The sequence below is a fragment of the Cynocephalus volans genome, chromosome 13 (assembly GCF_027409185.1).
Source record: "Cynocephalus volans isolate mCynVol1 chromosome 13, mCynVol1.pri, whole genome shotgun sequence".
In the NCBI taxonomy this organism is placed as follows: domain Eukaryota; kingdom Metazoa; phylum Chordata; class Mammalia; order Dermoptera; family Cynocephalidae; genus Cynocephalus; species Cynocephalus volans.
Window position 1 is genome coordinate 109,848,218 of NC_084472.1, and position 22,528 is coordinate 109,870,745.

Below are 22,528 nucleotides of genomic sequence, written 5' to 3' on the forward strand. Positions count from 1 at the left end.
CCATAAGAGGTCACCTCACACCCACCAGGACACCTGCAATTTAAAAAAAACCCACAAGAGCAAAAACAGACAGTAAGTGTTGATGAGGACGTGGACAAATTGGAGCTCTTGTGATCAGTTGATAAAAATATAAAATCGTGCCGCTGCCGTGGAAAGAAAATGGTGTTTCCTCAAAAAAAATAAAAAATAAAAATAGAATTACCATATGACCCAACAATTCCACTTCTGGGTCTTTACACAGATGAATTTAATGCAAGTTCTTGAAGACATACTGTACACCTATGTCTACAGCAGCATGATTCGTGATAGTCAAAAGGTGGGAGTGACCCGAGTGTGCAATGACAGGTGAATGGACAAGTAAAGGTGCTCTACACATACGATGAGATGTCGTTCAGCCTTAAAAAGGGGGACATTCTGACATATGCTGCAATATGGGTCAAGTCTGAGGACATGAGGTTAAGTGAAGTAGGTCGGCCACAGAAAGACAAGTGCACGAGTCCACCCATGCGAGGCACCTCGAGAAGTCACACTCGCAGAGGCGGAAAGCAGAGCGGTGGTTGCCAGGGCCTCAGGGTGCGGGTGCCAGGGCCTCAGGGTGCGGGTGCCAGGGCCTCAGGGTGCTGGTGCCAAGGCCTCAGGGTGCGGCTGCCAGGGCCTCAGGGTGCGGGTGCACAGGACAGGTGGGGAGTTGCTTTTGGGCGGGTACGGAATTTCATTTTTGAAGGGCTTCTGTGGATGGATGGCGCTGATGGTTTCACAGCAGCATGAATGTACTTAATGCCACTGGACTACACACTTACACGTGTTTAAGATGGTAAATTATATCTTCTGAGTATTTTGCCACAATTAAAAATAATAATAAAAAATGAATATCAAAAACAGGGCCACCCAAATGTCGAGAGCTGCGCCCGCTATCCTCGTACACACACCACTCCTACCTACAGGGCGTATAAAGAGAATCCTCTGATGGTGTATTTAAAGGAAGACTAAATTTTAAATAAAGACGGTTGCTTTCACAGCAAACGAGCAGAGCCCTCCAGCGTCCTCACCTCGGTGCACTCTTCCAGGACAGTGACTCTCACATGGACAGTGGCTCCCAGACGGGCTGTAGATAAGCACCCCCGAGGAGCCTGTCCCAGCCCCTGCGGGCGTCGCTTCCCGAGGCTCTGACCTGTAGGGTCTGGGACCAGGCCTGGGAATCTCACGTGTAACAGGTCGGAATCCGCCCGGGACGGTCCCTGCTCGGAACCGGCCTCGTCCCCGCCCTTGCCCGGGCCCCTCACCTGGACGGGGTCCCGGCTCAGGTGGGCTCCGCCCAGCCCCGGGCGGCACGGGTGGCACGTGGCACGTGCCCGCTGACTGGGTCGCCGACTTCTGGGCCGTGTTCGCGGGTGTCGTCGTCAGAGGGGACCGGCTGGGCGTCATTTCCCGGCACGGCCCCCTGCTGCGGTGACAGGCCCCGGGCGTGCGCTCCCAGCCGGACGGGCTGCCGGGTGCGGCGAGGGCAGGTGCAGGTCGTGGGGTCTGCAGAGGGGGGATGACGTCCGCCGGGAGAGGCGCAGGAGGACCGCTGGCGGCCGGGCCGCTGCGTGATGTCGCCGTGTCCCCGTTAGTGACAGGAAGCGTGTGCGCCTCGGGCCCTCGGGCCTCGGCCCCAAACGTCCTTCCCTCCAGGGGTCTCCCCCCGGGGCCGCCGCCTGCGGGATCCGAAAGCCGCGACGTGGACAGGCCGCGGGGGCAGGTCCCCGTCCCCGCCGGGAGCCCCAGGGGGAAGGACAACTCACGGGGCCTGCAGGGCATCTGCTGCTCTGATGGCACTCGGGCCTGGCCTTCCACAGTTGTCATGACGCCGGAGGAAAGGGCCCCGTGGCCGCCGAGCGGCCTTCCCTCGGAGGCAGGACAGGTCACACCCGAGGCAGCGGTGTTCACTGAAACGCCGCCAGGGAGCTCCCCACGGTCCAGCCCGTCTTCACCAAGAGCCAAGGCAGGAGTGTGGACCCCACAGGCCCGCCGGGAAGAGCCAGGCTCTGGGGCTGCAGCAGGGGGACCCGAACACTCCGTCCTTCCTCGGTGCTCGTGTCATCTCGGGAAGGCTGGCCACAGCGAGCTGCCAGGTGCACTCAGAGGAAGCCAGCGCTCAGGACGCTCAGGCCACTCACGAGGGCTCAGGGCCGCACCCGCCTTTGGCAAATCCTGGAGCCCTGTCTTGCCTCCCCTTCCTGTCCGCATGGTCCCTGCTCTTATGATGTCCTGACACCCACAGAGTCACCTCAGAATACACTCATGGACACACACACACACACACACATTTTAAATCTTAATCACAGCCTTTTAATGAGACAGGGATGGTTGTCACCAATTTAAAGATGAGAGAATTAAGGCGGGGAGGGATGGTACAGTCAGAGCTCAGTCCCTGTTCTTTGGACTCCAAGCCCAGAATTCTTTCTCCCAAACCACATTGTCTGGCTGGGCTTCCGGATCTAATTAATTCATTTACATCAAGCTCTTTTGGACTTGATGTGCTTTAATTTACAAGTATTCCAAATTTCCCTCCTTTCCTCCCCCAACAATCTCAGCACAGACAGGATTGCTAATAATGGCCGCAGGATAGCAGACAGGGGAGATTATGGAGGGAAAGTCACCCCTGAAACTACGCCACATAGGCAGTTACTTTGCGTCACCCAATCCTGAAGGGGAAAAAACAGTGCAGAAAACCCCCAGCCTGAGGTGGGTCTCAGCTCCCGTGACGCTTTTTACAGGGCGAGGTCTGGCTCTTCCTTTTGATTGTCATGTGCAGCTCCAGTACAAAGTCAGCTGAAGAATTAAATGAATAAGAATGTGAAAGTATGAAAGAAGATGTACTTCAAAGGACACTACATCATAACCAGTTGTAAAGGAAACGTAGAAACCGTGGGGTCCAGACTAGCAACCTGGAAATTCCGTCCAGTGGTTCTGCATCTTGGAACCAGTGTGTGGGCAACTACGTGACCAGGCCCTCGGCCTTGGGTAGGATTCCTGGAAACGAGGTGCACCACAGGCTGCTGGAGCAACGGGGTCAGCTGGGACTGTGCACTCTTAGCCAGCAGAGCTTGAGAGTGACTGAAGGAAAGTACTGTGCAGCCCATGCTGGCTGCACACCTTCCTCTCCTGGAGCCTTTTGGGGCTGGGCTCTGGCCGCAGAAGAGTATCAACAACCGACATGCTGCTGTGAGCTTTGCCACAGTATAATGAGGTTGGGTGGAGCACTTATTGCAACCTAAGGAAACATGGTTTGGAAACTGGAGTCCTGTTTGCCAGCCCTCCCTCAAATGCAGCCATTGTGCTGGGGAAACAAATTAAGGCCCTGGTCATGCTAGCATCAAAGGCCACATTGTTTCTTTGACAGAGCCAAGCCCTATGCCCCCATGGCTTGGATGAGTTCCCTCTGGCCACCGAGGAAGAGGAGGAAGAGGTGCAGAGTCCTCATCCAGCAGGTTCCCAGCATCTGGTGAAAATCTTGGACCTTGGGTAGAGATATAAAGAGATGTTGGAAATAGAATCAGTTAAAAAAAGAAAAAAGGGCATCTTGTAACACATTGTTCCAAGTTCATGAAAAGCTCCCAGCATCGAGTGACTCTTACAGGAGTTTGCTGTCCATGACTCAGAGCCACATGGGTTAAATTTCCCTTAAAATATGCATCCGTCTGAAAATTAAAGAGGAAAGTGCCTGAGACAAGACATGTTTGGATTTCTGTCAAACTCAGAGCCTTTGGGAAGCAGTTCAGAAGCCAGAATGTGGCTTTGTAGGACTTCCCCTGCCCTTGACCTCTTTCGTCTACATCTGTTCCCTGCTCAGGCCCATTCTCCGCTTGTTGACTGTTTGCAGAAATGGACTGAGCTCGTCTTTCAAAGTTCCAGACGTTTCCGTGCACTCAGTCCAGCTGCTCTCAGGAGCCCTGATCTCACTGCTCCCTCACTTTATCCAACGCTGCAGAAAGTTGGTTCTAGGAGGGACATCAGAGATGGTCAAATACAATCTTACCGTACAGATGAGGAAGTCGAGGCTCAGAAAGCTACTCAGTTCCTTCAAAACCCCTGAGAGGGGAACCTTAAGTCCCTTCACCAAAATTCTAACTAGCCCCATTCCCATCTCTCCTCCAGGATTCCGTCACCCTGTCTCCTCTGTGGTCACGCAGCCCATAAACTCCTCTGGCCACCTTTCCTCTCCCACAGGTGCTCGTGTCTTCCTTGCAGAATCTGTTTCCTTTCAGCAGCTGGCAGTACGGGGATCCGAACCCTCGGCCGTGGTGCTATCAGCACACGTGCTGAGTGAGCTCACGGAATCGATTTTCTTCTCGAAGCACATCCTTTAGTCGTTCTTTCTGTAAGGGCTTGTGAGTAGTCAACATCTCTCAGTCTTCTACTTTGAGAAACGTCTGTAATTCATTCTCAGTGGTAAATTGCATTTCGCATTGAATTTTGGATTGACGGCTATTTCCCCTCAGTACTCTGAAGACTTTTCCCTTTTTCTTCTGGCCTCTTTTGCTGCTGTTTAGTAGACTCACTGCAAGTGTAGTTACTGTTTCTCTGTAGGTCATCTGTCTTTCCGTTCTGGCTGCTCGAAAGGTTTTTCTCTCTGTCTTTGATGTTTTACACTTTACTATAATGTGTCTCGGTATGGATTTATTTATTTATTTATTTATTTATTTATTTATTTATTTATTTATTTATTTATTTTTATTATTCTTTTAAACAATTTCATGGCTTAGATTTATTCTGAATCTTGAGTATTTCAGTGCTCTAGGTATGGATTTATTTTTATTTATCCTCCATGGGACCCACTGTGATCCTTTAAACAGTGGTTTGAGTCTTTTACCAATATAGGATAATTCCCATTAAGAGTAATAATAGCCACATATATTGCATGTTTCGTATGCTTTACATGTGTCATGTCGTTTAATTCTCACATCAGAGTCCTATATCTATTTTGCAACCAAGGAAACTGGGTTACAGAGAACTTCAGTTATGTGCCCAAGGTCATGCAGTAATTGGCAAGGCCACTTTTTGAACCCAGATATTAAATGTTTAATATTGTTTCTTCTTTCCGTTTGCTCCTTCTGGTACTTCTGTGGGATACATGTTGGCTGTCTTCATCCTGTGCTTCTTGTTGTTTAACCCACATCTTTCACGTATTTAATCCGTGTCTCTTCATGGAGCATTCTGGGTATTTATCAGATCTCGCTCCCATTTCACTAATTCTCTCATCTGTGTGTCTAGTCTGCTATTTAATCCATCCCTTGAGCTTTTAATTTTTATAACCATACTTGTCATTTCTAGAAGTTCTCTGTTTTTAGATATTTCTATTCTTTTTAAAATAGTGTCCTGCACCATTCTTGGGAATATCCTTTTTTGATTTTTAAAATCATTTAAAAATACTAATTTTATAGTCTCTATATAACAGTTCTGCTGTCTGAAGTTTTGAGGAGTTTAATCCTGCTGTTTATCTTGACTGCTGACTATTGTATATGGTGGATTATTTCTCTCTGTTTATAACTTTTTACGGTAAGCAGGGCTTTATTTCTCCTCTGGGAATTCTCTGGGGCCTGGAGTGTTGAAGTATAATTTAAGCATGGTTTTATATTTGCTTCTGCCAGGTATCCTAGACGTATCAATATCTGAGGACCAATTTTACATTACTTTATTGGCCTGGGGTGCACTTTTGAGGCAGGTAGTAGATATTCGGATTCTAAATTTGTGCCAGGCACATGACTGGGGTCTGGATTTTTCATGGGAGGGTGTTTCTTCCCCACTTAGAGCCTGGGCAGAGGTGAGCTTCCTTTCTGAGTTGATGTTTGGCTTTTCTTAGAGCACTTGGGCTTTATGTAGGGGACTCAGTTCAACTCCTCATCTTACCCAGGCATGGGGCCTCATCTCCTGGCCCCGTGTGGGTGTTGAAATCCAAGCCTTTGGCCATTGCTGGATCTGATCATCTCCCCAGGACCACTGCAGCATAAGCTCCAGAGCCTGCTGCTCCAGCTGTCAGCTTCCTCTTTCCTTCAGCACCTGGCGGTTTCTTTTTCTACCTTGCAAGCAATTTTTATCTTTAAAAATTGTGGCAAAATACACATAACATAAAATTTACCACCTTAACCATTTTTAAGTGCACAGTTCAGTGGCATTAAGCACATTCTCAGTGTCGTGCTACCATCTCCGGCTCTTCTCATCTGGCAAAACTGAAACCCTGTACCCTAAACACTAAGTCCCATCCCCCCTAGCCCCCGCCAACCACCATTCTGCCTTCTGTCCCCATGGATTGACTACTCTAGGTCCGCCATATATGTAAAATCATACAGTATTTGTCCTTTTGTGGCTAGCTTATTTCAATTTGCAAAATGTCTTCAAGGTTCATCCATGTTATAGCCTGTGTTGGAATTTCCTTCCTTTTTAAAGCTGAATAGTATTCCTTGATATATCTATGTACCATGTCTTGTTCATCCATTCACATACAAAACGGTATACAAATATCTCTTTGAGTCCCTGCTTTCAATTCTTTTGGGTATATGCCCCACAAGTGGAATTGCTGGATCATATGTTAGTTCTATTTCTAGTTTTTGGAAACTGCCATGCTGTGTCCCACAGCAGCTGCACCGTCTCACATTCCCACCAGCAGCGCACAAGGGTTTCTGTTTCTCCACATCCTCACCACACTTGTCATTTTCTGTGGTTTTGTTTTGTTTTGTTTTTTATAGTAGCCATCCTAATGGATATGAAGTAGTGTCTCATTGTGGTTTTGGCTCGCGTTTCTCTAATGACTAGTTTAGTGTCCTCTTCGGAGAAATGTCTATTCAAGTCCTTTGCCCGGTTTTTTAATCAGGTTGTTTAGTTTTTGTTGTTTTTGTTGTCCATGCATTTTGAAAGCTTTCTTTTATTTGATAAAACATTTCTAGGTGTTCATGTGGGAGGATTTCTGTGCTATCCTATGGCCATTTTGCTGCACCGGGGAGTCTTTAAGATTCCTTTTCTGACACCTTTCACTGCACCCTCTGCAATTTCCAGTTTCACAGCTGAGAAACTTCCCTTCATCCTCAGCCTTTTCTGGAATGTGCTGTACCTGCTTGCTTGTCATAACAGACCTGGCTTTGCCCTGATGGGACCATGTCCCCGAAACCCTCTCAAGTCTCAAGACTCTCCCCTCACGCCCTTCCAAAGCACACGTGCACTTCAGGTTCAGCTGAAGAGTTCAGTGTTTATTAAACACGTTTAGTCTTCCTCTCCACTCCAACCTCTGTCATCCCCTCCAGTGTCCCCTGTGAACCCACTAATCCTCTGGGCCTCAGCCTCCCTGGGTGGTACGAATGGAACCCTGACTATAGAGATGGACAAATGGGACTTCAAAATTCAATTTCCATGGTCACCATGGTTCCTAACCACTCAGCACTTCAATCTTCTTGCCGACAAAACAAGATGAGATAAGGTAACCTGCCTAAAGATGTGGTCATAAGAATTAAACGACACAATGGGTTTTAGAACCCCAGCCAGGGACTGGCACATGGTAGATGCTTGTGAAGTTTGCTTCATCTCCAGCTGCTACAGAATGCAGCCCACATTTCCTAGCATGGTAGACATCTTTCATGTTCTGAGAACTGCTTTGCTCTCCTGCCTTGTTTCCTGCCATTCTCCCCACAATTTACCACAGCCTGTGCCCCAAACCCACCATGCCCTTTTATCCTGCCCTCTTGCATAATGTTTCCTTGGCCTCGAATTCTTTTCCCAGCCCCTGCCACGTTTCATGTCTGACGAACCTCCACTAGTCCTTTAAAACATAGATCAAATGTCATCTCCCAATAAACAAAAAAATAGTATCAGTCATGTCTTGGTGGGAAGGGCATTATGGTGGTTTTTTACTTTCTGTGCGTCATATTTGGCTTGAATTTTCTTGAAACAAGGTATGACTGTTACAGTTAAAAAAAAATGAAGATGATTTTGCCACCTTCTCTGTGAAAACATCACTGCCTCCCCTCTCCAGGAATGAATTATGCTCTCTGACAGTCTGTAGAGCTAGAGCTGGATCTGGAGCTCACAGACCCCTCGAGCCCATTCACAAACCCTTCACACGCAGGTCTATGAGCTAGGTAACCAGCAAAATGGTCCTTGGAGCCTTGGATGAAGTAGAAATAGTCTTTATTCAGCACACACAACACTATGAGCCAAGCTGTCCACAGAGAAACTCAGAAACTCAACTGCTACCTGCAAAGTCCAAAGACAAACTGAGCAGCTGCTAGTAGAGTAAACAAGCTCTATTTTTAGACACAAGCTCTGCTGCCAGCATTGCTTCACAAACTGAAGAACACACAATAGCAATAACTAAAAAGATACATGGTTACACATGCGGACTGACTCCACCCACACACAACTTGTTTACAAGAAATGCTGAGGAAGCCTAAATTATACTATTTTCCCCACATAGTCTTTTGAGGCATTTGTTCATATATTACTTTCATAAATGATTTTTAAAAACTGTTTTGTTTTTTGTTTTGGGTTTTTGTTGTTGTTGTTGTTGTTTGCTTTATAAGCTGTCTTCCCAGCCAAATTATAAGCCATTGAGGGACAGGAACTTTATCTCATCCAACTTGTTACCTCCAGCACCTTGCACAATGTTTGGTGCATAGGAGGTGCCCAAGAAGTGTTGATGGAATGGAATGCAATCACCCAAGTGCACTTAACTAGTGGCAGAGTCTACATTAAAACCCAGGTCTCTTGATTCCCACTCTGGTGTCTTTCCCATCTCACTGTACCGATGTACCTGGTGAATGGTCATCACACAGCTGCAAAGAGTTTCAGCAAGGCAGCATGTGTGGAAGAGGTGCATGTTCCTCCTTTATTAAATGGGTCAGTTATGCTCATGGCTCAGTCTCCATGAGGACCAAATGCGACAATGTTTGTGAACACTTGGTAAAATTAGAAGTTGCATATAGAGGAAAGGGATTATTATTGACATACAAGTCACTGCATAGTTTTCATCTTTAACAAATAGATTATAAATAGGAACAAATGTTTCTGCTTTTGTTCCAAAGTCATCAAAAAACAACGTACTCTTTACCTTCAGGCCCTCAAGGCCAATTCATAGTGGAGGGGAGGCTTCCTGAATAGTTAGAAGAGGGAGCATCTGTGGGGAAAAAAAGTAGTTTAGTAAGACTCCCTGCCTCATGTCCGGTTGGGGGTGGTGCAGCACATTCCATGTAAACAAGTCATGTGTGGGTGGAGTTAGTGTGCAGGTGCACCCATGTATCTTTTTAGTTTTGTTGCTATTCTTGTGTGTTCTTCAGTTTGTGAAGCAGCAGCTGGCAGGCAGAGAGCTTGTGTCTAAAAATAGAGCATGTTTACCTTGCTGGCAGCTGCTCAGTTTTTCTTTGGGCTTTGCCAGTAGCAGTTGAGTTTCTCAGTCTCTCTTTGGACTGCCTAGCTCTGTGACGTGTGTGTGTGTGTGTGTGTGTGCGTGTGCTGAATAAAGGCTACTCTTTCTTCACCTACAGCTCCAAGGACCCTTTTCTGATTACCTAGCTCATAGACCTGCGTGTGAAAAGTTTGTGACCCAGTCTGAACAACAGGCTTGAGGGGTCCATGAGCTCCAGACCCAGACCTAGCTCTACAGCATCTTTCTGGGTCACTATCTTGTCCATATATTGTGCTGGTAAAACCTGCCCCCTGCCCTTGGAGATAATGCTCTAGGCCACTTACCCAGGTGTGTGTGAGTCCCAGGGATGGTTTGACATCTAATCAGCAGAGCCACACGCAGCCCTCCTTGCTGGGGGGTTTGCAAAGTCCTCGATGAGATAAGATACTGCATTCTTGAAATAACAACAGGGTGCTGGACAGAAGGGAAATCCTGAGAACAGGGGGAGATCTTAGAAAGTAGAAATAATATAGCAGAGATGAAATTTTAATAGAAAATTTTGAAGATAGAAATGAAGAATTCACCCAGGAAGCAAAACAAAAAGCAAAAGAATTGGCAAATAAGAGAAAGAAAAATAAGAAAATCAGAGGACGGAGCCAGGGGATTCAATATCCAAACAATAGGAGGTCCAAAAAGAGAGAACAGAGCAAATGGAAGGAAGAAATCATTCGTGAAATAATTCAGTGTTTCAGACTCCAGGGCTTGTGTTTCCTGACCGGAAGGGCTTCCTGAGTGCCTGGCATGGGGGGGAAACAGAGTCACACCGAGCACATTTCATATGCTGGGATCAAGGCGGAGATCCAACATGCTCTCAGAGAGACAGAGGGAGAAAATGTCCTACAATTATGATTACAGAAACAGCATTGGATTTCTCAACAGCAACCCAGAAAGTTAGAATACGATGAAGCGATGCCTTCAAAATGCTGAGGGCAAATGATCTCCAGCCTAAAACTTTATGTCCAGCCACACTCCCTTGAGGAGAGAATAATGAATTTTCAGTCAAAGTCTCAAAAACTTTCTTCTCCTGTACTCTTTCCTTAGAAGGCTCTGGAGGATAGACTCCACAAAAGCAAGAAAGAAAACCAAAAAAAAGGAAGGCAGGGAAGACAAGATCCGAACCAAGACTAATGGGGAGGCTCATCCAGATGGAGGCTGTGAGGCTGGGAGAGGATCGTTTCCTCCAGAGACTTCACCTGTTGTGGGGGACAGCACGGGGGCAGCCGAGGTCGACACAGGGACAAGCACACAGAAGAGGCAACACGCGAAAGAAGACAGCACCGTGGGAACAGTGACATAACCAAGTGGAACTGTGCTGCGGTGACGTGGGGGCTGGGGTGACAGCCTGGGGTGAAGTCTCAGCTTCAGGATTTTAAAACATTTCCCCAGATGAGTCTGCATTTTAGCCATGTCTGAGAACCACTAAAACCTGTGCACGTATAACTTTGATAGAAATTAAAACTAACTCTAAAAGAGATTAACCTACAGTCATCCCTGAGTATCCACAGGGGATTGGTTTCAGGATCCCCTTGGATACCAAAATCCATGGGTGCTCACATGTCTGATGTAAAATGGTGTAGTGTTTGCATATAACCTACACACAACCTCCCGTGTACTTGACATCGTCTCTAGCTTACTTATGACACCTCGTGCAATGTAAATGCTACGTATGAGGCACGTACAGACCTGATTCGGCACGTGCAACTGCGTTGTTCAGGGAACGACGGTAAGAAAGAACGTCCACGCGTTCAGTACAGACACAACCATCCATTGTTTTTTCCTGATTATTTTTGATCCTTGGTAGATTGAATCCACAGATGCAGCACCCGTGGATATAGAGGGGAAACTGTATACATAAAGCACATATAAATATATAAATATACATAAAGCACGTATAAAGCACATATTTTCTGGGCACTGCATCCTCAGACATTAATGTTCCCAATGAAGGTCAGTGAAAGTTCCAGAAAAGGGTGGCCTGCAATGCTGAAGGCAGGCCTCACTCAAAACCTCCAGAATTTAATTCCTACCCCCCCCAAAAGCACACCTCATTGTCCACCTGAAATTCCTTTAATAGACAAGAGCCTCTCATTTGGGGTTATGGCTAAAATGGAATACCTGGGAGATGCCAGAGGATTAGCTTGACACAGAGGTGTGGATGGCATGCGTCTGGTGCTTCCCTGGAAGGGTCAAAGGGCAGAGGTCATGAGAGTCATGAGATCCTGCGACGGGGATGAAGGGGAAGAGCAGTCCAGGGGGCAGGGAAGAGAGCGGGCGGCTGAAGCAAGTCACACGCCAACCACTTTTCATCTAACTCCGCACACAGAGCCTCTCCTCTGCTCTCTTCCTCTTCCTGCCCTCAGGAAGCCAGACATGAGTCAGCACCTTCACTGATGGCCCTGGCTAGCTGCTGGTGGCTCTCAGAAGGGAGCGTCTCCAGCCCTTATTCTCTTTTCTGGTCCCTGGGTCAATAGAGCTGCGTCCCCCTAAAGGAGGTGGCTGCCTGCTTCTTGGGGTCACCTTAGAAGAATGGCATTATTGTCCCCACAGTCGCCACTATCTCTCCTGACACATCTACAGTGTGTCCTTTCTTACTGTGCCTCCCTGCTGCCGGCCACCTGGGGTAGAGGCGCCTGCCTGTGACTCACCATAGGCTGCATTGTTACCCCCTCTGATTTGCTGCTGCGTCAACCACAGGCTGTCTGTCTTGCAGCATTTAATCCTCTGAAAGGTGGAAGGATGCAATTTGTGGGAATGCGGCTCTTTGTAAGAAGGCAAAGTCGTAATGCACTTCGTGCCTCTCTTCAGCAGATTTCCCTGTCTCCACTCCCACCCTAAGATGAATGAATTGAGAAGTACGTTTTGGTGGCTTTAAGCTGACTGTCCCCTGAGAAATGCCGGCACATCCCGGTGATCACTAGGAGTCTGGAGAGCTCCATCGCTGGTCTCTCCTTTCTGCACTGAGTCGCCTCAAGTCTGCCCTGCATGGGAAGTCTGGGGGAGCACGAATCCCTTCTGTAAAAATGGCACTCCTCCCCGGAAAGGAGCAGACAAGGCCTCAGAGGTTGCTTCTGAAGTAAATCTCTCTGTATTAAGCCATTTGCTTATCTTGAATAACCTCTTCTCATTGGCTTTTGTTTACATTTTTAGATATAATAGGGATGGAATTAACAAAATAAATAAAACAACCCTTCAAATAATCCAATTAGCGTTCTTAAAGCCTACAATAAAAAGAAACTATGAAAAAACATCCTACTCACATGAATAAATCAGAAATGTCCAACATTCAGCTTGCGTGCCATGGGAACAGAACCCTCAAATCAACTGAGACAATCGCCCTTTTTGAATCCTGCAGATGCTACAGTTAAAAATTACACTGAACCCGCAGAAACCTAAGACACTACACTACACAGACAAGAGGGTGCTCTTAGTAAACAGTATTAGAAAAAAAATGACACTTTTATACAAACAAGCCTAACAGGGGAAAAAAAGCACTTAAAAAAGTGCCTGGGACAGAGAACACACTCAAAAATCATATTTTCTGGCATATTATTTTAGCAGGAAAATGTTGGATTACAGCCCTGCCCTCAGGACCTACTAGGTGTGGCAGATCCCATGCAGGTTCTGAGGACACGTGGCTCCTAATTTGGTTTGGGAAAGAAGACTTAGCCAGAAAAGAAAAAACAATCCATTCTGGGGAGGGTGTTGGGAGAGGCTGGGATGTTTCCTGAAGGAAGGGACCTTCGATCTGAGTCCTGAAGAATTAGAGGACCAGATGGACCCAAGGGCCGGGCTTTTCCAGGCAGAGGAAGCAGAGCTAGCCGATGGGTGCAGGTGGGAAACGGCTGGCACGTAGAGGTGGAAGGAGAAGGCGCAGTCCAGGGAAGGTGGACTAGGACTGAGACTGGAGGAGCCGGACAGTGACGACGCTGTTCCTTTAAGGAGTCTGGACTTTCCCTCGGTGGAGCTGCAGAAGTTCTCTGCAGATGCAGATGCAGATGCGTGTGTGAACGTGTGTTCGGTGCGCGGCCGCGCCGAGTGATGCCAAGTGGCCGTAAACGTGGAAAGGAGAGGTTAGGTAAACAGGCGGCGTTAACAGTCATGACCCAAAGGGACCCAGTCATCTAGGGAGTGGGCAGGTAGTGAGGGGAAGGAAGGCAGAGGTTGAGGAAGGGAGAACCTTCTAGGAAGCTGATAGGGTGGAACCGTGGAAACTGCTGAATGTTATCTGTTTCCACAGCAGAAGAGAGAGAGAGAGAGAGACAGAGAGACAGAGGGAGAGACAGACAGACAGAGAGAGAGACAGAGACAGAGAGAGGCAGAGGGAGCAAGCATGCTCCTGTCGCACAGCGTTGGTCACAGAGCGGTCGGTCCCAGGGTGGGCAGGTACAACCAGCTCTGCAGGTGACTCTCATCCATATGGGAGTTTGAGGACCAGTGCACAAGAGGGGAGAAAACATCCTTGACAAGCTTGCTGGGCAGGGGCGACCGCCACGTGAGGACGAGCCTGGAATCCGGAACCTGGGCTGAGTGTGACCTGGACGAAGGTGGCCTGCGTGTGTCTGCTCCTCTGCCCTGTGCATGGTCTGTGCCCTGCTCATGCTGTCCTGGGAGTGGCCACATGTGAGTTACTGAGAGAGCCCTGGGAGCGAGCCTGGAAGAGCTGGGTTCCCACCATCGCCCGGTTCCCAACTGGCTGTGTGGCTGGGAGCAAATCGCTTGACCCCTCTGAGCTCACGTTGGTAACTTTTTAAAAGAAGGCGATGGGATCTGCCCCAGCTCCTCACCGGGTTGTGGGGAGGGAGGGCCTGAGTTTGTGGGGAGCCCACAGTGACAGGAAGCTCCAGTGAGGTGGGGGCTCGATACCATTGTAGGACAGTATGAGACCATGACCTTAAACAACAGAGGGGCACAAGGGGACGTGCTGAGGCCTCGGAGAGGGGCTGTGGTCTTGATGTGCGTGGTGGTTAAGTGAGCGTGTATATTTGTCAAAATTCTGTGAGCTGTGTGCTTAAGATTTGTGCATTTTACTGTATGTAAATTATGCCTCAATTTTTAGGAAAACAAGAAGATAAAGACATCCGAGTAGAGAGCAGGTGGCTGATCGCATCTGCGGCCCACACAGAGAAAAGCCACCGTGCAGAGCCAGCCTCGGGCCCACGGGGGTTCTGGGCCAGAGCTCTCCCCTCACATTCCTCAGACGGAGCCAGCACAGCTATTTCTAGTCATTCAGAACCTGCTAGTTTCAGTGCATTTTTGGAAAGTTCTTGGCTTTTAGGAACAAACAGGATGGCCCGAGCTGAGGGAGGAGGACATGCAGAACTCAGGCTGAAATAATAATTAAAAATACAGCCACAGAACACATTGCATGGAACACTCTGGATGAGGGGCCTGAGGTTCACTGATTTGTGCCTTGTAACAGTGTCTGTGTACGGCTGTATCAGTGTTGCAAGCCTGGTGCCAGGGCTTTCTGTGCCACACTGGTTTGCACTTGACAATGAACGTCATTTCCCGTCAGCTCCCTGAGCAGCTCCCTCACTTCAGAGGGGGTTCAGTCAACGTGGCTGTCTGGCTGTGTCTCGGTGACCTTAGCTACCCACAGAAAAACACATCCTTTCCCTCTAAGCCACATGACCTCCTCTGGTGGAACAGAACATGGTTACCTAAGAGCCGACAGGACAAACATTACAAGCCACCTCCCTGAGGCCCCGGCAGGAAGCTTGGCATGTGAGCAGCTTCCCTTCCTGCAGAGCGCCCTGCGGGCACAGACTCCAGGCCCACGCTCCCCTCTGCTGTCTCCAGAGGCCACAACCCTGTGCAGGGAAATGGAGAGGGGGCGGGGGCTGGGCACCAGCTCTCCAGAAGACGGGGACACTGAAAAACGAGCCCACGGCCGTCCCCCTCGGAGCCACTGCAGGGTAACTCAAATTCTCCTTTATGGCTGCTATAATTAAGAAAATAACTCAGAAGTTCTAGAAAGGCAGCCAACATGAAAAGTCAGGGACCTTAGCCGTCCAAATGTTCATGGTACCTTCCCACATTTTCCATAGAAGGGAATTTTCAGATAAAGCAACAGGACAGATGCTGTATGTGAACGGAGAGTAGCCGGGGTGGGTGATGGTGCTTGAATCTGACAGTGGCAGAAAGCCGGCGACCGTCCCCATCGGGAGCATTCCCCTCGGTGTGCAGCCTTTGCCCTCCGTCATGGCAACAGCTCCCCTTTACATCAGCCCAGAAACACTGACTCCCCCGTCCTGCTGGGACCTCTCAGAGTCTAGGGGCTTCTTCCGGGTCCCAGCAGGCGCCCCTTTCTCTGACAGGTGAAAGGCTCTTTTTTCTGCTGTTGGAACATGAATCCCGTAACCATTCTGCTCTCGCTGTCGCGCTGGCCGACCTCCTTGAAATGATGGCTTTCATCAGAGGAATGCCGCGAGCTGCAATGGTATTCCGAACGATGTGATGCCAAACCGAGGGGAAAACTGCTTCAGAGACAGTCTGCTGCCGTAAAACCGTCAGACCTTGAGGGAACGATGGGTCAGTTCCTGGTTCCCCACCCAAAGAACAGCTAGTAGGGCAGGCCGCAGGCTTGTCCCCATGTGGTTTGCGTGACCTCGCCCAGCTTCCTCCCCTTATAGCTTCAATTGTTTCAGTTCTGGACCTCAGCCAATATTTTAGCTGCTTCACATGCATGCACGCACACATGCACACACATGCACGCACACGCACGCACTCACATGCATGCACACACACGCATGCACACGCATGCACGCACGCACACATGCACACACATGCACGCACACGCATGCACTCACATGCATGCACACACACGCACGCACACGCATGTACGCACATGCATGCACGCACGCACACATGCACACACACAGACACGCACACGCACGGACACACACAGAGACACATACATGCACACACGCACACACATGCACACACGCACGCACACAGACACACACATGCACACAAACCCTCTCATAACCTTCCACCCCGGCGGCAGTCTGGGGTTGTACTATCATAAGCGTCAGCACACAGACTTTCTTAAGATTAACCTTAAACTGACAGTGTGATGCCTGGAGTTTTACCTACCATGTGTTCCTGCAAAACTTTCCGTTCACCTGATTGTGATAATCAAAGATGAATGGGCCTTCGTGCAGTCTCCGCCTTCTTTGTAGTCGTGGTAACACGGTTTGAGGCTGGTTTTAGTTTTGGGGATAGAACTGATGCCAAAGTGCCCAGTTTTTCCATTCATCCACAGAGTTAGCTGCTTGCAAAACATGTCTAAAATTATCCCTAATTCCAAGTCCTCTTTACACAATCAACCTCTCCAATATAATAATTCCAAAACCTTTCTTGATTCCTGCTTTTAATAAAGTACATTTACAGAGGATATGAATTCCAGATTTGATTTCAGACTCTGGGGATGTATATTCCTCTTCTGGAACTTGTATATCCGGTCCTGGGATGGAAAAAAAAGAGGAAAAGAAAGAAAGAGAAAGGAGGGGGAGAGAGTCTAGCGTGTAGCAAGCGTCACTTGCACTTCCCAGTCTTCCACGCGCTGCGCAGGGGGAGACACAGGTGGCGCACGGCATCCGCTTAAATTCAGGTAAGGAACGCTCGAGACAGGGAACCTGAAGTCAGTCGCCAGCCTCTTTCTCTTTCTAATATGCTTTTGCAGATGGATGAAAATTGCGGCCAGTAAAGGTTTCAATTTTAGGTGATGCTTGGGAGAAAAATGAAAGGAAGGAAGAGAAAGAAACACTTTGTTCAGTCACTGTCCTATCAGTTCCAAGTCGTTTGGAACATTTGGCGTAATGGAAGGAACACAGAACCATGCCACCCCAGGGGTCACCATGCCACAGGCACATCTTCAGCCATAGGATTCTCCTGAATGAAGGCTGGAACACGGGAAGCGGCAGGTGTGTTTCTGAGTGAGAACACCTTTCAGCACCGTTCCACGGCCCCTGCTGCGGAGCTGGCGGAGAGGCGCACGGTCCTGCAGGAGTGGGCTGCTGGGGTGGGCAGCTCGAGTTCCCACTGCAGTTTTGCTGCCCAGTTGCTCTTTCACCATGGATAAGCCATCTCACTGCTGCACGTAGTTTCTGCATGTGTAAAGTGCCTCACCTGTCTCCCACCCTGGCCCGTGCACTTAAAAAGGAGAAGGTTAGGCTATGGCACTGGGTGCCCAAAGCACTGGCCCTGCCCTCAGGGTGGAGTCGGAGCACTTGCAGAAATGCTCTGATTTCTCCTAGGACCCCCGTCCCTCTGTGATGTAAGAATTTAAATACACTCCAACCTTCTAATCTCAGCCCAATGCCATGCTCTGGAACAGCTTTCTTTACATTTGGAGAAATGTCCAGAGTTTCCGATGTCTCTCCCTTCCCTTCTTTCCCCAAGATGGTGCCTGGGCATATGAGGGGGGGCTGACTGTGTTCTCATGAGGAGAGAGGGGGCAGTCTTGACTTCACAGGGCATCTTCTGGATCCTCAGCATGTCTGTTGTGGGTGGCTGATCAGGGCTGTTCCCTGGACTGGTGGCACTGATGTGCAGCTTGTCCCATTCCTTGGCATTCTGCCAGTGTTCGCTGCTAGAGACTATGTGCTGGGTAGCTTGTGGCTCATTTACTTTCTTGGCTGAATCACAGCCCAGCCTCCTTTTCCCCCTAATTTGGCCTCCTTGGCTCTCCCTTGGTGCTGTGGTCCCCTGGACTGGCTGTGACTCCAGTGAGGTCAGGACCCAGGCCATTCATTTTGCAGTCCTTGGCCACAGCACCATCTTGCCCCCACCACAGTCATCCTTCTCTGGTAAGTTCTGCAGCCTGACTCAACCAGCATCTGCGCCTCACCCTCCAGGGGCACGCAGGAGACCCTGAGTTCTTTCCATACCGCACAGGAACTGAGGGTATCTTGGGAAAGCTGGACTCCAGCCCTTCCACCGCCTAACCACACTGTACGGCTGCATTTCCTCTGATGTGGCCGCACCCGGTCCGGCCCGGGGAGCCTGTGTTTCCATGCTGAGTCTTAAATACGAAGTGAGGGGGAAAGACCGTGTGCCGATTTTAACTTATGCAACACAACTCTCGATCGGGGCAGCGCAGAGACGGAAAATCAAGATCACGTGCCTGTCCACATCTGTCGCCCTGCTCCTCATGGTCCCCTGGGACCAAGCTTCCTGCCTCTACAGTTTATCACTCTCCTCTCACCCGAAAGCACCCAGCTTCCCTGCCCAGTTCTCACAGACTGAACCAGTCTGTGATCTGAGTGCTGCCTCCAGGTTTGTTTCTTGTTGTGCTAAATAGGAGCTAAAGAAATGAAGACAATTCTGTTTTCACTCAACGAAGCCTAGCTTTTGCAGCTAATATTTCTATAAAAATCCCACCTTTTTGTTATGAGAACCTCAATGTCAACTTTTTTTTATTTTTGTTCACGCTGTAGAAATCTAAAGGTGAACGTAGGTCTCTGGCAACATGGGAAGCGTGGAGGGGCAGACCAGTCAATGAAGCACAAAACAGAAGGGTATATTCATATTATTCAAAAAATATCATCTCTGTGTCAATCGGACGATCTTCAGAACTCGTCCCAACTCAAAAGGGCGTGATCCCTGCGGCCGCACTTGCGGGCGCAGTTTGGAAACACGACACAGATTTCAAGTGTGTGCATACATGGTAACGTTGTTATCGTCTCATGTTTTCTCGGAAGCCGGCCTGGGCGACTTTAGCTGTGCTGGACGGCCGTTTAACACTTTGCTGGACGGCCGTTTAACACTTTGCTGGACGGCCATTTAACAGGCTGGTTCTGAACGATGCGTGGCAGCCTCCAGCAGCTTCTCTTCTGGCAAAACTGTTTCCTGAACTCTCCTGAAACATCTGCCTTGAGCCACTTTCCACTCTCTACTGTATGACTTTGGAGATTGTGGTCTTTGTCTTGGATGACTCGCTGGACGCCCAGCCCTACCCTTGCTCACTCTGTGACACCTTCTACAGGAACAACGAGAATCCAAGAAGGAAGGCGAGTCTGGGAAGATGGCACAGAAGACTGGAGGGGTGTCTGGGTTTGAGCGGGCGTGAGGGAAGGGCGGCGCCACAGCAGGGGAAACGGCACTGAAGGCATCTGGATGAGAAGAGGGACACGTGTTGGGGACTGTGAGGAGACCAGCCTGACGAGGATCTAAGAAGCAGGGCTCGTTGTCATAGAGAGCGGGCACCACTGTAGGGCCACAGCGTGCAGCAGGGTGAGGACCGCTGCACTTTTAGGATGTCTGGGGACAAGATGGGCTATAGCGTGGGAAGTGTCTAAAGCCGGAGAGGCCACTGTCAGGCTATTTGGCTGGACTATGGCAGTGGTGGTAGGAGAGGACAGGAAACAGCAGGTTCTAGCAACACACTGCAAAGGAACAGAACGGAAATGCCGGAGAAGAGACAGAGGTTTTGGTGTCAGAGATAAGGAGAAAGGTGGTGTCCTTGAGAAGAAAAAACATCAGCCGGTTGGGAAGGAGGCTGTGACAGGGTGGTGGGGAGCAGGGAAGGACCCCGTCCAAAAGAAAAGGGGTTTGTTTCTTTGGGTTATTTGGAAATTGACCTCTAGCTGGCACAATCATCGTGGACCCGAGCAATGCCAAACGTCTCGGCAATGTGGGTGGTCTGTCTGCGAGCAGCTGGGCCTATGGCTCTGCAGTCATCAGCTAAACAAGTCACAAACCTGCCTGTCTCACCGGACGGAGGTGAGGACAGGAGGCTGCAGAGCGGGTAAGGCTCTGGAGGCGAGCTGACTGTTCTCAAACCTCTGCTCTGCTGCTCCCTAGCTGTGTGGCTGGGCAAGCTAGGACACCTCTCTGTGCCTCAGTTTCCCCATCTGTAAAAATGGGGATAATTGTACCTACCTCATAAATGAGATGATTTGTGTTGAGCACTTGATGGCTCAACTTAGTAATGACTCAACAAATGTTAGCCATTTACTATTTCTGTCAAATAGAATAACAAGTACTAAAACAATTTATAAATTTCAAAGTGTTCAACAAAGGGAAAGTTTTTTGCAGAGACAGTGGAGAGGCTTGGAAAAAGTATCGGACTTGGAGTATGGATTCTAACCTACCTCCACATCGATCAGTTCTACCACTCAAGGCAAGCTTCTTTAGCTCCAAGAAGTCTATTTCCTCATGCAGTCCAGGTAGATAACAATGCATGCTCTACCTGCCAGAAGGTTCTGAAAACAAGAAGAGATGGCTCACATGAAGCTGTTTACAAAGGGAAGGCACGTTATTATCGTCACTAATATGTTTAAGACCCATACCTCATGTATGTGTGGTGGTCAGAATGAACAGGCAGTTCGTTGGAATGTTTCCAACATGCTTCAAAATCGCATCCCATCAAAATCTTATATGCACAAGTTCTGCCACTGAATTGCCAGAGGGGATGTCCAGGCAGTCTTCTGAAGAGAAGCGGAGGCTCGAGTTACTTTACGTTGGCCTGGGCTTTGGAAATGGGTGGCAGTCACTGAATAGAGTCACTGTTGAGCTCTGCACATTCATTATTTATTTTGGTTAGGGCGACCGACAGGGTGGGTGGGGCTGGTGGGGTAGAGGTGGAGGAGCCTGGGCAACCACAAAACTGAATTTCTAGCTCTAATCCGTCCTTTCAGGAAAAGCCCCAGCCTTCCTCATTTCTAAGCAAGTGCATCCTGAGCTGTATCTCCTCGAGGCTGAGGCTCCCTCCTGGCCCTCCCCAGCCCGGCGGAGCTGAGCCGCTAGTACGGGTGGTTCATAAGAAAACAGAGCTTTGAAAGGCAGGACAAAAACAAATCCTGCCTTGACCTCAAGCTGCTCCTGAAGCCCAGGGCTTGTTTTTTCCACTTGGCACATCAATCTCAGTCCCTGGGGTGCTAGCAGGGTGGGAGCAGAGTTCAGGGCGCCCTTCAATCAGGTGGGGTGCTCCAGACAGCAAGGACAGCCGTTCGTTACGTGAGCTCATTAAGTCTCTTTCTTCAGTCTCTTCGTGTTCCTTTCCCACGGCCTTGGACCAGAGTGGAACAGAGATTTGAAGTCAACACCACCATCCCCTGACAAAGAGAAGGCCGTCCCTTGCCCCAACTGCCCCCTTCCTTTCATTGTTTATATGTGCAGTTTTCAATGTTTGGACTTTACGTTCATTTACTTATAAGCTCAATTTAGGTATTAAAAATTCTAATTGTTGCTTGCAAAAAGGACACAAGCCTCATAGTTTTTGTTATGAACATCCATATGGATCAACCTTTGGTGGCCATTGTGCTTGAGGCCGATCTGAATCAGGGGTACATTTTCCAGCCACAAGATGCAACCTACAAGTCCGTACATCGAAGCCGGTCTTTGACCCCATTATTCCTGGCCTGTGGCAATAACGGTCGTTGGAACTAACTCCAGGTCTGGCTCAGGGGATTTGCCTGCTACTTCTGGCTCCCAGTAATCCTTGTATGAGCAACCTTTGGAATAAAGCACACGCAGAGTGCCTGAAAGATAGAATGCAACTATAGTGCATTTCAGAATGTGGGGCTTCATGTTTTACTTCCTGGAATACGGAGGAGACATTTGGAAATCATAATTAAAATACGCTTCTAATGCTATTAACATGGATTTAAAAGGTAGGGAACCACTAAGTTAGTTCTTGCCACGAATTTTCAACAACAGTATTCAGCCTCTGCAAATCCTTTATTTAATCAGAGCGGGGGAAGGGGGGCCAGAAATCTGCCGTGTCTAAAACCGCAGGCATTCTAATTTTTAAGTGCATTGCATTCAAAGTAAAAATATATTTGCATTCTGGATTTATCTCTGTTTAAATGGATTCACCACATTAACATCTGATTTACTTATTTTACAGCAGAGCACCTGGGAATGAAGCTGTGGGTTTCGGTCTCCCCGCTAGCCTGCCCAACGCGGTAGATTTAGACAGAGGAAGCAGAGTAACTTTACAAGATCCCATTTCTCTTGCATCAGGAGGTTTTCAGTAAGGGAAACTGCACCTTTTTGACTTTGAAAATAATTACTATACTTTGTAAAAATTAAAAACCCTGAGACTGTAGCATAAAAGTTCTGCAAAGTAGCAAAACACAATTTGGTCCC